The sequence below is a fragment of the Oryctolagus cuniculus genome, chromosome 10, assembly GCF_051225735.1.
Source record: "Oryctolagus cuniculus isolate XC-2025 breed Fujian yellow rabbit chromosome 10, ASM5122573v1, whole genome shotgun sequence".
Classification (NCBI taxonomy): domain Eukaryota; kingdom Metazoa; phylum Chordata; class Mammalia; order Lagomorpha; family Leporidae; genus Oryctolagus; species Oryctolagus cuniculus.
The window spans coordinates 116,703,632-116,716,237 of NC_142876.1; the positions used below are offsets into that span (position 1 = coordinate 116,703,632).

A 12,606-nucleotide genomic window follows, 5' to 3' on the forward strand; every position below is an offset into this window, starting at 1 on the left:
CCCGACCAGCCCTGCTTCCCTGGGCGCTTGTCATGCCAGTCATCTCCGGCTGCGTCGCAAATCACCCCCAAAACTTGGTGCCGGAAGCAACAAGCATTGATGTTCTCACACAGTTAATCGGGGACGACCTCAGGTTCAGCGGGTGATAGGGCTCAGGCTCTCTCATGAGGTTGTGGTCAAAAAAAATAACAACAAAAAGGCTGAGGTTGTGGTTGTGGGCAGCAGGGTGCTGGGAAAGCCGACCCGACTGCAGAACCAGCTCGCAAGCTCGCCCGTGTGGCTGGTGGCAGGAGGCCGCAGCCCCACCATGGGGCCTGTCCCAGGGCTGCTCATGGGAAGCCAGCGAGCCACAGAGAGACAGAAGGCTCACCTGATGTCTTCATCCTTGGGCGAAATTCTTCTTTTTTAAAATTCGCATTCTTGCTTGAATTAGCAGCTTCACATGCTCTCTTTTATGGCTTAGCCTTGGACGTGGCATTCCATTACTTCTGCCATATTTGGGTCCCGCAGACCAAGCTGATGTGGCAGAGAGTTCCTGGAAGAGGTGGTCTTTGGGAGGCAGCTTGGAGTCTGGCCGCCATGCTCCGACTGCCGCTTTGTACCTCTGCTTGGCGTTTACCTGCCCTGTGCCCCCTCCCCCTCCCCCTCCCCCGCCCTTGGAGAGCTTCCTTTGTGCCTTCGTCTCCGTGCAGACACCTCCTCCAGGCCCCCTTGTCTCCTCATGCCCTCTCTGTGTAGCACGGGCCTTGGCTTCCTTACGTAGGCCCACAATTCATTCGTTCTGAGTCCTGCAGGGTCATTGTCCCAACGCTGGGACCTTGTCCTTACGTCTCTGATGGCTGGCTCCCAGAAAAGGTTCACCGATACAAACTGAATGGTAGGTAACGGAGAATGCAGGAGAGAAGGGGGACGATTGTCCACACAATTTCAGCAAAACGAAACAGCGTAAGCATGTCTCCAGCCCTGCTTATCTGGTTTTCATTATGTCTTTGGAGTCAGCCAACCTGAGCCAATGGAGGAAACCAGAGTGACTTTAGATCATGGATAGTGGTGACAACAAAATCGCCTGAGATGAACGTTCCAGTCATCAGAGAAGCTTGGAGCCTTAGGGTTTGTCTCAAGGTGGGAGCCACAGTTTCTCTTCTGTCTTAGCTGGTAGTGAACAAGTGTATACAAAGCACCAGCTCCGCACTGCGAGATCAGGGTGGTAGAATATAACAGGAATGTGTCGGGTGCTCATTCCTGGGCCAAACCTTTTATTTTTAAGATTTTATTAACTTGAAAGGCAGAGTTATAGACAGGGAAGCAGTGGGTTCACTCCCCAAAGTTGCGGTCCCGGCCCAAGCCAGGGGCCCCAAGCGTCATCCGAGTCTCCCACATGGGTGGCAGGGTCCCCAAGCACTTGAGCCATCTTCTGCTGCTTCCCCGGGCACACCAGCAGGGAGCTGCCAGTTCCGTTCTGTGAAGCTGCTGGTAGTTGTTTTAAACACAGAAATGCCGAAGCAGACACTGTAACATGGGGATGAGGGGCAGGAGCTGTGGTGGAGCAGCAGCTGCCTCTTGCAATGCTTGCAGTCCGTATGGGAGTGTCTGGTTCCGTTCTGGCTGCTCTTCCAATCTAGCTTCCTGCTGGTGCATCCTGGAGGCAGTGGATGATGGCTCAAGTACTTGAGTCCCAGCTACACACATGAAAACCCAGGTGGAACTGCTAGCTCCTGGCGTCTGTCTCATCCCACCCTGGCTGTTGGAGGCATTCGGGAGAGTGAACCAGCTGACAGAAAATCCCTATGTCTCTACCTCTCTGCTTTTCAAATAAATAAAAATACAGAATCATTTAAAAAATCAAATGGCAATGCTGTATTTTAAGTGCTTATATTCAACAAAATAATACTTTTAAATTCATAATCTTCCCTTTATAAACATAGTGGTTCTTCAAAAAGCTCATGGAAAATGTGTATTATGAAAAATACTGTGGAAGGATTTCCATTTTTCACACCATTATAAATATCTTTTAATTCTGTTTGCCATAAACTTTTGGACATTCCCCCAAAATTCAAATTTATGATGCTCCTTACAAGATCATTAAAAGACTTATTTTAAAGTGTAATCATAGACATGTCTGATTGTGCATCTCAAAGATGGCTACAACAACCCCTCCCATCTCTCACCACTCCAATCCAGAGGTGGACTTTCTCTTCCTTCTTGTCTCATGGGCTGGTGGCTGCTTCCCCTGATAGTGTCCAGCAGTAGTGACGCTGGGTCACTAGGAAAAGGTCCCTGCTGGGGCTGGCATTTGGTCTACAATTCAGCTCCCAGGTAAGAGTCCCACAGTCTTCATCAGAGTGCCTGGGTTTGGTATCACCTCTGGCTCCTGATTCCAGCTTCCTGCTAATCAGACCCTGGGAGGCAGCAGTGGTGCCTCAGGTAGTTGGGTTCTTGCCCTCCGTGTGAGAGTCGGGGATTGAGTTCCTGGCTCCCGGCTCCAGTGGTCAGCCTAGCCCTGGCCACTGTGGATGTCTGCGGAAGCAGAACAGCAGACAGGTGCTCCCTCTCATATTTTACCTCCCTCCCTCCCTCCCTCCCTCCCTCCCTCCCTCCCTCCCTCCCTCCCTTCCTCCCTTCCTTCCTCCCTTCCTCCATTCCTCCCTTCCCTTCTTCCTTCCTTTCTCTCTCTTTCTCTCTCTTTCTTTCTTTCTCTTTTTGATTTTCTACAAACCAGTGTAAAGTTTATTTTTTATACTGTATAGCATAAGGCAAAATTATTTAATAATAAATTTTTATTGAAGGAAGTCCCAAGTTCCTTCCACTGTCTAAAGTCATGTAGTTAGCTCTTTTAAATCTTTATGCCCTTTTTAGGCCGGCGCCGCGGCTCACTAGGTAATCCTCCACTGCGGCGCCGGCACACCGGGTTCTAGACCCGGTCGGGGCGCTGGATTCTGTCCCGGTTGCCCCTCTTCCAGGCCAGCTCTCTGCTGTGGCCCAGGAAGGCAGTGGAGGATGGCCCAAGTGCTTGGGCCCTGCACCCGCATGGAAGGAAGACCTTTCTCTCTGTCTCTCTCTCACTGTCTAACTCTGCCTGTCCAAAAAAAAAAAAAAAAAAAAACAAAAAAACAAACAAACAAAAAAAACCACACACACCTTTAAGCCCTTTTAAACAAATTGATGCTTAATTCACGGTGTCATATCAGCCCACAATTTCTGGTCTGTTAATCCTCACTTGAATTACATAATAACTTCAAAATTCCACCTAAAATCTTTGGATATAATTTCTTCAAGCAATTTACTCTTGGGTTTTTATAGAGTAGATGTACTTGCCTGATTCTTGACACACACACACATGTGAATGGCTGTATTTTTTTCCTGTGGAAAAAGTACAAAATGAATTATTTAGGAACCTTACATATTTAGCTATAACATTAGGCCATACATAGATTTCTATGTATTATAGCCACATCCAGCTTTGGTAGAATTAGGTTTTAGTTCATGTCTGTAATCGTTCAGCAGTTGAACATATAAATTCATCATGTGATCTCTCTTTCTGTCTTTATGATTCTCCAAAAATTTTTTTCCTTAAATTTTTAAAATTTTATTTATGTATTTTTAAAGATTTATTTTATTTATTTGTGGCAGAATTACATACACACACAGAGAGAGCAGAGAGAGAGAGTTTTTTTTTGACAGGCAGAGTTAGACAGTGAGAAAGAGAGAGACAGAGAGAAAGGTCTTCCTTTCTGTTGGTTCACCCCCCAAATGGCCGCTATGGCCAGCGCGCTGTGGCCGGAGAGAGAGAGAGATCTTTATCTGCTGGTTCACTCCCCAAATGACTGCAGTAGTCAGGGTTGGGCCAAACTGAAGCCAGGAACCAGAAGCTTTTTCCAGGTCTCCCACGTGGGTGCAGGGGCCCAAGCACTTGGGCCATCTTCTGCTGCTTTCCCAGGCACATTAGCAGGCACTGGATTGGAAATAGAGCAGCTGGGACTTGAACCAGCGCCTGTACGGGATGCTGGAGGAGCAAGTAGTGGCTTTATCCACTGTGCCACAATGCCGGCCCATCTGCTTGCTTTTTTTTTTTTTTTTTTTTTTTTTTTTTTTAAACTAAAGAACTGTCCTATATTGTTTGCTGGGGCTCTGAGCCCTCACAGAGGACCCAAACCTTGAGACCACCAAGAAGGAAGGGCCAAGAGGAGGTGCTTCGGCTCTGACCCCCAGCTGACTGTTATGCAACAATGGGCGAATGGAACAGTAGTTGACCACAGACGGTGTGGTCCGGTGACAAGGCTCCAGGTTAAAATAGTATGATGAGTGGTTTCTCTTTTTATTCTGGGCAGTGTACCTCTATAACCTTGTTTGGGCAGAATGGCAAGTTTTAAGGGCTCCGTGACCCTCCTGGCCTCTGGCTAGGGTCAGCTAAAATTTGTGAGGCCTAGTGCAAAATGTAAACACAGGACTCCGTCCAAAAAGCAAGGGGGAAACAAGTGCCATTAAAGGTACTAAATGCAGAATTTTTCCACTCTTCCAGAGTCTTGCTCGTCCTGGCTCGGTGTTTTGTATTTGTTCTTAAGTGTTGTGCTCCCTGCAGTGCAGGGACACCTCCAGGGGAGAGCAGACCCCCTTAGGGGCCTGCATGTGCCCATCAGCTGGCTCCTGGGTCCCCTTCCTGCTAGCACAGGGCAGGCATGGGAGGGGGAAGTCAACTCCCCTTCCCAATGGAACACAGTCCAACTCATGGCGGACATTATCCCACAGAGAGACGGCAGCCTCTGTGCCGGGGTGGCTCTCCCCCACCCCACCCACTCCCTGCCAAACGGGCAGTGGCTCTGCAGAGTCCAGCCTTGACCCCTGATTTTCCCAGGGCAGAGGGCTGCAACTGAGCTGGGTGGGAGAGAGAGGGGGAGGCTGGGCCAGGTAGGATGTAGGTGAGGGTGGTGGGGAGAGGCTGAAAGTCACAGAGAAAAGTAGCCAGACCCCCTGGGGAGATAGGAGGCGGGGGCAACCTGCTCCTGAGCCTCGTCCTTGGGAGTCCTGGTGAGAGTGGCCCTGGCTCTGTGGGCAAGGGCGGGTGTGAGCCACCGAGTAGGCGCTAGGGCTAGGGAACAGGCTGCTGACCCAGCTCTCCAGCTCCGGGGAGACCACTGAATTTGACCTTCAGCCTTGTTTTTGTTTGTTTTGAGTGGGTAGCACACTCACATGGTTCAAAAATTTAAAAATATAAAAAACCAGGCAGTGAGACCATTTCTCCTGCTCTGAGCCCCACCTGCCATGGCCTGTGGTCACCCTGGTGCATTCTGTGTGTCTTCCAGACATAATTTCAGCCTCTCTAAGCCAATGTTTTCCTCCCTTTTCACAGAAAGGAGCACACTGTTTGCAATGTTTTGTCTCTCTGTTTTCATTCAACAGTGTGCCTTGGCCTTCTTTCCACAGCAGAGTTCATCGTTGTGTCTTACAGCTGCGTGGTCCTTGGTGGGATGACAAGCAGCTTGGCAAGGTGTAGGCTGTGCGTGCAACACTTCACGCGTTTCCCAGTGGATCTGCGGGATGCAGTCCCCTGAAGAATAGCTACATCCTACTTAGAATCTCGACGCTGTCAAAGTGACTTTCACGGAGGTTGTTCCGATTTATGTGCTCCTGACTGACTTGTGAAGGAGCGCGTGTCTTTGTAACTGTCCTTCTAGATGGCCGCAGTGACACCACGGACACTGTGGTGGCAGCCCTAGCCGCCAGCCCCCAGCCCCTCCTATCTGCCCGCTGTGGGGGACTGACGCTGAGCCAGGTGCCTTCTGCCCCTCCGGCATCGTCGTAGCCAGGCAATCTCCCCAACCTATCATGCTAGTCACCGCTCCGCCTTGGCCCAGCCTGTCCCCACCGCCTGCCCAGCACTCCCACCTCTCAGTCTGGAAAATTCCGACTCCTCGCTCGAGACTTAGCTTGGATGTTGCTTCTCTGGAGGCCTTGCCGACCGGCCATGGCGGGGCAGGCCACTCCCTCCCTTGTTTGGGTGGCTGGGCGAGCACACTGGTGTCACCTGGTTGGGTAACTGTTTGTTTACAAGGCTCTGGCTCTCCCAGCACCCAACCCAGGCCCAGCCCGCACTTCCAACTCATCTGTGGCTAAAATTAGACTCGCCAGAGAGGCAGGATGGGATGGAAAGGCCACAGGCGTGGGAGTCAGGCTGGCCGTGACTCCATCCTCTGTCCCCTTCCCACCTCACCTCAGTGCTCCCATTCCGCCCTGTGGCCCTTGTGTGTGTCCCTCCTGCTGGGTGTTCTGCCTTTCTGCCTCCCCCCAGCCCTTCCCCTCCCTGAGTGCCCAGCTGCACTGTCAGCGAAGGAGGCCTTGCTTGCCTGCTGAGCCTGAAGGCACACCCTTCCCACCCCATTATTCTCTCATTCCTTCCTTCGGTTTACCAGTCCTGATGGTCATGCTGGCTTTTTTTTTTTTTTTTTTTTTTTTTTTTTGACAGGCAGAGTGGACAGTGAGAGAGAGAGACAGAGAGAAAGGTCTTCCTTTTCTGTTGGTTCACCCTCCAATGGCCGCCACGGCCGGCGCACCGCGCTGATCCGATGGCAGGAGCCAGGTGCTTCTCCTGGTCTCCCATGGGGTGCAGGGCCCAAGGACTTGGGCCATCCTCCACTGCACTCCCTGGCCACAGCAGAGAGCTGGCCTGGAAGAGGGGCAACCAGGACAGAATCCGGCGCCCCGACCGGGACTAGAACCTGGTATGCCGGCGCCGTAAGGTGGAGGATTAGCCTAGTGAGCTGCGGCGCCGGACTCATGCTGGTTTATATATTTGTTTGCTGCTCGTCTCCCCAGCTGGATTGTAAAGTCTGTGTGGGCAGGGATTTTGGCTTGTTCGTGGCTTTGGGCCCTGTGCTAACGCAGGGGCTGGCACGTACCAGGCACACTAGAAATCTCTATTTACTGAATGAACAAATGAGCAGGTCCAGATTCTTACTCCACCACTTCCCAGCTTGGTGTCCTTGGATTAATTACCAGCTTTCTCTGAAGCGCTCCTCACCTACAGAGTAGGCCTTTTGTTGCCTCTGTATTAGAGTTTGTGTAAAAATGTCTGATACATGAAGAGGCTCCATAAATGACAGCTACCAATTTATTAAAATTTTATTTAATTTGAAAGGCAGAGAGTGAGACAGACAGAGATCTCTCATCTGCTGATTTATTCCCCAAATGCAATAGCTGGGGCTGGGCCAGGCCGAAACCAGGAGTCCAGAGCTCAATCTAGGTGTCTCAGGTAGGTGGCAGGGACCCAAGTACTTGAGCCATCATCTGCTGCCTCCCAGGGTGCACATTAGGAGGAAGCTGAATTGGGAGCAGAGCCAGGACGTGAGCACAGGCACTCCCGTGTGGAACGCAGATGTCCCGAGTGCCATCTTTCTTTTCTTTTTCAAAGATTTATTTATTTATTATTTGAAAGGCAGAGAGAGAGGGGGAGAGGGAGAGAATCTTTGATTTGCTGGTTCACTCCCCAAACGGCCACAGCAGCTAGAGCTGGGCCAGGCCACAGCTAGGAGTCTGAACTCCACCTAGGTCTCCCACATGGGTGGCAAGGGCCTGAGCACTTGGGCCATGCATTAGCAGGGACCTGTGCTATGGGATGCCAGCATCACAGGCAGTGGCTTAACCTGCTGAGCCTCCATTCTGGTACCCCAAGTGGCATCACCCAAGTGGGCCATCCTCTAACTGCTATGCCAAATGCCTATCTTGTGGCTATTATTGTTTTTTTCTTTATCTGAAAAATGCACACTTTTGGCCAGGCTTAAAGCCCTGACTGTCCATCTTCCAAAAGTTTTTTTCATTGAGCTCTAACAAATGAAGTACACACAGACTTTTATATATTATATATGAGTATACATCCATCTAACCATCGCCCAAATCAAGATGTAGAACATTCTAACGCCCAGGGGACTTTCACTGTTAGTCTCCACCTACCCCCCTCTCCCCACCTGTGACACCTCCCATTCTTTCCCTTCTGTTTGAGCTGACATCACTTGGTATGCCCATTCATCAAACCATTTTTTTTTTTAAATGATTTATTTAGTTGAAAGACAGTTACACATACACACATACAGATCTTCCACCTGCTACTTTGCTCTCCAAATGGTCACAACCAGCAAGGCTGGGCCAGGCCAAAGCCAGCGGCCTGGGGCCCCATCTGGCTCTCCCATGTGGGTGGCAGGGGCCCTGGGCCTGAGTACTTGGGCCATCCTCTGCTGCTTTCCCAAGCACATTAGCAGGGAGCTGGATTGGAAGTGGAGCACTGGAACTCAAACCAGTGCTCATATGGGACGCTGGTGTCACAGGTAGGGGCTTAATCCACCGGGCCATGATGCGGGCCCTTCTTCAAACCATTTCTGAAGCATTCCTTCCCCCATTCCTCTCCTGAGATCTTTTTTCGTAACTCTAGCTCTCCTGACCTACCACCAAAGCAGAGCTCTCCACAGTAGGCGGTATTCAGCCCAGTGCAGAGCAACATGATCCCTGCAATTCCACTCCTAAATGGCTGAAAACAGGGACTGAAGTACCTATAGCGTGTGGAGTCCAGCATCACTGCTCACAACAGCCACAAGATGGAAATAACTCAAATGTTTGTCAACAGATGGATAAACAAAATGTGGAAAAACTTACGATGGAGTTTATGATCCCTTCATACAAAGCAATGAAGCATCCATCCGTGTTATAACGTGGATGAACTTTTAAAACATATGCTTGGGCCGGCGCCGTGGCTCAATAGGCTAATCCTCCACCTTGCGGCGCTGGCACACCGGGTTCTAGTCCCGGTTGGGGCGCCGGATTCTGTCCCGGTTGCCCCTCTTCCAGGCCAGCTCTCTGCTATGGCCAGGGAGTGCAGTGGAGGATGGCCCAGGTGCTTGGGCCCTGCACCCCATGGGAGACCAGGAAAAGCACCTGGCTCCTGGCTCCTGCCAGGATCAGCGCGGTGCGCCGGCTGCAGCGGCGGCCATTGGAGGGTGAACCAACGGCAAAGGAAGACCTTTCTCTCTCTGTCTCTCTCTCTCACTGTCCACTCTGCCTGTCAAAAAAAAAAAAAAAAAAAAAAAAAAAAAAAAAACATATGCTAAGTGCAAAAAGTCACGGAATGAGTCCGCTTGTCTGGAACAACTGGAGTGGGGCAGGCCTTTGGTGCAGTGGGTAACACACTGCTTGGGTTGCCTGCATCCATGCAGGAGGGGCCTGGGTTGGAGTCCAGCTCCATTCCTGATTCCAGCTTCCGCTAAAGCAGACCACGAGAAGCAACAGTTGATGGTCCCTGCCACCCACGTGGGAGACCTGGATGGAGTGTTGGGCTCCTGGCTCAGCCCTGGCTATTGTGGGCATTTGGGGGTGTGAAGCAGTGGTTGGAGATCTGTCTCTCTGCTTTCAAATAAATTAAAAATTATACACGGACTAAATCCATGGTGACACAGAATCTGTATGAGTGGTTGCCAGGGGCTAGAGGGTGGGCAGCGACGGCTGAATGGTTTAACACTGGAGTAGGAAACGTTTGGACTTAGAGGTGACAGGTAGACAACACTGGGGAGGTACCTGCTGTCCAGTTAGGACAGCTCAGTGTGTGTGATGTGCACTTCACCTCCATACAGTATTTGTTAAATAATGAAGTGGCCCCTTGTGTCGCTTAGCTAAGAGGTGTGAAGGAGGAACAGGCTCCCTAGCCTTTGAAGTCCTAAGTGCGGGGAAGCCGAATGAGGGAGTGGCTCTGGGAGATAAGGCATTGCGGTCCTGACTAGCGCTAACGCACCTCCGCAAGGCTTGCTGGGAGTCCCGCTCTTCGCACATCTGAATCTCGCCAACTCCAGGAGGTAGGCATCACGGTTTCCTCACTGGGGAACTGAGGAACACAAGTTTCAACGACGTGTCCTAGGCACAGATAAGAGACTGCACAGCGCAAATCCGAACCTAGGCAGTCGGGCTCCAGATCCTGCAAGACCCAGCATTCTCTGCACTGAGAGTCCTCCACGTTGCATCTCATTTAATCCCGGAACAGTTATTCCCACTTAGCAACAAAAAAGAACTCCCCCTCAGTGTTCTTCCCCGTTAGGAGCCTTCTCGCCCTCCCCCTACGTGATTTCCACGTCGGTCCGCGCACTGCTGTCTGTCATTGCGATCTGGGCACAGACATCGCGCCTGGAATTGGCTCGCTCTCTTGCCCTCATCAGTGGGAGGCAGGGGTTTTGACGACTGAGCCCAATGCCCAGGACAGCGTTGCAAACGGTATCTGTCAGTCCCAGGGAATTTCAAAAGGCTCATGGGAACCGACCCGCGAAAAGACCATTTTGGTGCAACGGTTTCGGCGTGCGCACCCTTCGGCGACTGCACAGTGCCCTGGGCCGATCCGAGGGACCAGTCTTGAGCCCCCCAAGTTACAGACTAAGCAGCTGAGGCTTCAGAGAGATGATTTCGGGCTTCTCCCACTCAGCCGGCCAGGGGCAGCGCCGGGACTCGCATTCGCAAGTGTTTAATTCCAAGAGGACGCGCCACAGTTAGAAGTTTCTAGGTGCTCTCTGGCACGTCCGGTTATCTCTGAGCTTCCGTGGATCTCTAGCCCCTTGCCAGGGAGTCGGTACCAGCCTTCTCGGGCACCGATGCCCTCGCAGCATCCAGAGCTCCGAAATGGCGGCCGCCGGCCCCGCAAGGCCACGCCTCCGGAGGCGGGGCCTGAGCTCAGGCCAGAGCGATGGATTCCCGAGCCGGGCTTGAAGTGGACGGCGAGGCGGCAGGGCTCGCGCAGAAGCGGGGAGCCGGTGGAGCCGCAGGCCGGGAGGAGGAGCACCGAGTGGAGGGCTCGCTCGCCGGGGCCGCCCCAGAGTCTCTTCATCGCGGGCGCTGGAGCCGCCATCTTAGATGGCGGGAGTAAGAGGAGAGCGAGCTTGAGGCGGGAAGGCTTCTCTGCGGCTCTCCTTGGGCCCCCGAAAGGGCCAGCTGGCCGGGCTTTGGGGCGTGTGCCCTGAGGCGCGGAGCCCGAGTGCGACGATGCGGGGGCTTCCCGGGGCCCCGTCCCCTGGGTTGGGGACGCGCCGAATGTGACCGCCTCCCGTTCCTTCACCCGCCGCAGGGAGGAGGAGCGGACGCGAAGCCGCCGCCGGACGACTAGACGGACGCAGGGGCGGCCGGGCTCCCTCAGGTAGGCTGCGGGGTCGGGGCGTGGATGCCGGGAGCCGGGCGGGGCGGCTGGGGGCGGCTTGGCTTCCCCGCGGTCCGGGCCCGAGCGGCGCTGACGCTCGGAGCTGCCCCGCGGCTGCGGGGCGACGGCCGGGCAGGCCCCTGTCACCCTGGGTGGCGCTAGGCGGCCCCCGCGCCCGGTGTCAGTGCCGGCGAGCCCGGTTCCCACGTCCCCACGCAGATTTCCTTGTGTGTCGCGGAAACGGGCCAGCGCCACCCCTCTGCCCAGTACGCATTCCTCATTTTTGGCACTGGGAAAGAAATCCGCCCAGGGCTGCGCGGTATCTGTGTTGTCATTTGGAGCGGCTGATTGCTGTTCTTTGGCCGCGGCGTCGGGGACCCCGGCCGGGCTCGCGCCTTCTTGCAGGGCCCTTAGCTCGACGGACACCCTTTTAGGTCCGCGGAGTGGAATCGGGGAAGGAGGAGCAAGGGGTCAGTGCCCCGCCGCCAGGGCAGAGGGGCTTCGCCTGGGGTCTCAGGTCTTTGTGGGTTCCTAATGAGAGGTTTGGGATGCTTATCCCGAGCCTTGGCCTCGGGGCGCTGTGCCGGCGAGGGCCAGGGCTGGCTTTTGTGTGAAGCGAGAGCCCCAGGACGCCTCGGCTCTGCCGGGCGCTGTCGGTGCTCGGAAGGGATTTTGGACCTCACGGGAGGCGGAGGTGGAGGCGGCTGTGTTCATTCATTGTTCTCTGCGGGGCCCTGGCTGTGCCGCCGGGCTTCACCCCTGCTGGGAAGAGGGGTAGGATCTGCGCACGATGCGACCCGGGTCCTGGGGGTCACTTAATGGGAGTGGGCAGTGCGTCCATCTAGGCTCTGGCCGCCCGGCCCTCTGGGCTGAGCGGAGGGAGCCTGCCCAGGCGTGACGACAATGCGGCGCGATAAGGCTTGGTCTGCAGTGTGCTGGGAATTGAGAACGGCTGGCTTTGCTTCGGGCAGGAGAGGAGTTGGTGCGCGGCGGGGTTGGAAGGGCTGTTGAGTGAGTGCTCACCTGGTGAGGGGGCGGTGAGGTCGTGGAGGCTGGGGCCAGACAGCTGCGCCGAAGGCCTGCCGGACTTGGGATGAGTTTGGGGAGCAGCACATAGTCCGGGGTGAAGGGATGAAAGGGTACAGGTTGCAGGATCTTTGCAGGGACTTTGTTGTGGGTAGTGGCGAACTAGTTGATTGAATTTGCATTATTCCAAATAGGTCGCTAATTCTTTTATTCTTGCTGATGACTATTCCACCAGCCCACCCCCATGATGTTCAAGCTGATAGTAATAGAAAAGACTGACTTTGTTAGACCCGTTAGGAACATTCTTGATGCGTGTTTTGCGTTTATTCCGTGTGAATTCACTGCATCCATATTCCTAGAGATTGTTGTAGAAGATTCTTCTGAAGTTATACTTGCCCACAAATGTTGACTTCATAACTGTAGTACCT

The 12,606-nt window shown here is 53.5% G+C and overlaps 1 protein-coding gene, 1 long non-coding RNA gene and 1 other non-coding gene across 23 annotated transcripts in view; 1 reads left to right on the plus strand and 2 right to left on the minus strand.

The window, feature by feature from the left end:
* Window positions 1-2,683: 2,683 nt before the first annotated feature.
* Window positions 2,684-10,675, minus strand: LOC149124450 (uncharacterized). Of its 2 annotated transcripts, none has more exons than XR_016215068.1 (2): window positions 9,770-10,675; window positions 2,684-3,360 (listed from the first exon to the last, which is right to left on the minus strand). It is a non-coding gene; the product is annotated as an uncharacterized LOC149124450 (long non-coding RNA). The 2 variants fall into 2 exon arrangements; XR_016215069.1 differs by lacking the exon at window positions 9,770-10,675 and adding an exon at window positions 5,884-6,006.
* Window positions 3,459-3,531, minus strand: LOC127492566 (small nucleolar RNA SNORD5). The gene has a single exon (XR_007922076.1). It is a non-coding gene; the product is annotated as a small nucleolar RNA SNORD5 (small nucleolar RNA).
* Window positions 10,676-10,715: 40 nt separating the features above from the next.
* The window catches only part of RAF1 (Raf-1 proto-oncogene, serine/threonine kinase), a 91,962-nt gene continuing 90,071 nt past the window's right edge, over window positions 10,716-12,606 (plus strand). For 4 of the 20 annotated variants that reach the window (XM_089306629.1, XM_070051084.2, XM_089306636.1 and 1 more), the window contains exon 1: window positions 10,716-11,152. The gene's annotated coding sequence lies outside the window, so the exon portion shown is untranslated. Of the gene's footprint in view, window positions 11,153-11,340; window positions 11,623-12,032; window positions 12,164-12,606 lie in introns of those variants that run through there. The other 16 variants (XM_089306627.1, XM_089306638.1, XM_070051089.2 and 13 more) reach the window with 11 other exon arrangements.